General features: G+C 48.0%; 1 pseudogene; it reads right to left on the bottom strand.

The window, feature by feature from the left end:
- Positions 1-1,303: 1,303 nt before the first annotated feature.
- LOC149257581 (5S ribosomal RNA) lies at positions 1,304-1,422 on the bottom strand (annotated as a pseudogene).
- Positions 1,423-1,686: the final 264 nt, after the last annotated feature.

Below are 1,686 nucleotides of genomic sequence, written 5' to 3'. Positions count from 1 at the left end.
TGCTACCAAACTTGAAGGTTAGACAGTAACCCATTGGAGAATAATTATGCTTGGACTGTAACCTCTGCTACTTAAAGCCTGAGAGTCGCTGCTAGTGAACAGATTGACCTTGCAACTTGGCTACAAAACAAACCAGAACTAGCCCAATACATAGAAAGCACTGCAGAATTGACTACTGCAGAATTGACAAAAGATGACTAGTCTTAATACTGAGCAAAAACTTGAGATCAGACTCGAAAACAGAGTTACAAAAAGACTTAGACAGAGGACCAGAGAAACAGGAAACTTAAAACTTGGAGACAGAGGAACCATTCTTCGAGGAGGAGGCCGCCTTACACATCTTGTGTCGGAGAGTCGGTATCATTCTTTGCCGATCTGTTGGATGAGGCTATCCAGGTTACGAGCCCGTCATTTTCAATTCCATCAGTTCCGCCTTCTGTGGGGGTAACTAAATGTAGAACGCCGTAGTCTTGATGAACAGGTTCGCATTCCAGAACGTCGAGCTGATTTGAATCTTTTTGCTGCATGGAGGCCTCAGGGACCGGGGAGTCTTCCTGCATGTTATCCGCAGTGAACATCGCCCCCTCCATCCCTCCCTGGGGGGTACTATCTTCCTGAGTCTGCGAGGAGGAGGAAATGGCTGGGTCGCTGGGGTGATCCTCCTCTTCTGCGAGGATGATGGTGATGCTGGCGGTCAAGACCGGCCTATTAAGCCTGCTGTGAAAAGTGAACCTGGATGATTGAAATGAATTATTCGGGAGATGGCGAGCTTGGCTGGAAGGAGGTGAGGACAGAGAAGCAGAGGTAATAGGAATGACGTTCTGGGGTGTGGAATGAGAAGCTCTGCCTCTGGATGCAGAGGAGCCTCCTCTGCGAGAAATTCCTCTGCGGCGAGGCATCTTTAGAGTTAACCAGCGACTCAGACAGTGGAAAAGGCGGACTTGCAGGGAGAGGGGTGGCGAGCAAAGGCAACCAGCAGGGAGAGGAATGCGGGCGCTCTCCCAATCAAACTTGGCGAGGCAAGGAGGTGGAGGGTGCAGAGGGAGGGGGTGAAGCTTATCTGCAGTAGAGCTAGTTGTCCTCATCCTGTCCAGGTTTAAAGGCCTGCGTCTGGATGCTCGTATCCAACGCTCATTAATGGTGTACCAGGCGAACCTCATTCCAACCCCTGACTGATATATTTCACCTGCCATGAAATCTGTCTGCATGAACGCCGGACGAGTGGGAGGCCAAGTGCCTTAATGGCCCTCTTAACTTAAGCAGATATCAAGTTGTCACCCGCATCCGGGTAAAAAGAGGGGGGAGGGTGCAACACTAGGACTTCTCGGGAGGTCACCCATCCCAGTACTACTCTAGCCCAAGCGTGCTTAACTGCGGAGTTCTGATGGGATTTGGTGCATTAACGCTGGTATGATCGCACCTTGTGCCTTTAGATTATTATTGTTATGTCAGCTTTGGTTATATTGTGACCCCTTAGACTCCTATATATAGAAAGGAAGTTTTGTCATTTGAAGCATCTAAAAATTGTTCATTTGTGTAATGTAAAGGAGGTTTCCCCCTTGAAGAGGCTTATTTCTAAGGCTTTGATCTATCTTTTCTATCTTTTTGTGAGTTGGTTTCATAACATTTGGTATCAGAGCTTTGGATTCTAGAGTTTCACTACTCCAAATAGGTCATCGTGGAATT

Source organism: Pinus tabuliformis, chromosome 6, assembly GCF_031772625.1.
Source record: "Pinus tabuliformis cultivar Carrire ecotype Pingquan chromosome 6, CPIR1, whole genome shotgun sequence".
NCBI classification, from domain to species: domain Eukaryota; kingdom Viridiplantae; phylum Streptophyta; class Pinopsida; order Pinales; family Pinaceae; genus Pinus; species Pinus tabuliformis.
The sequence above is the reverse complement of the archived record's forward strand: the minus strand, read 5'-3'. Positions and strand labels throughout refer to the sequence as shown.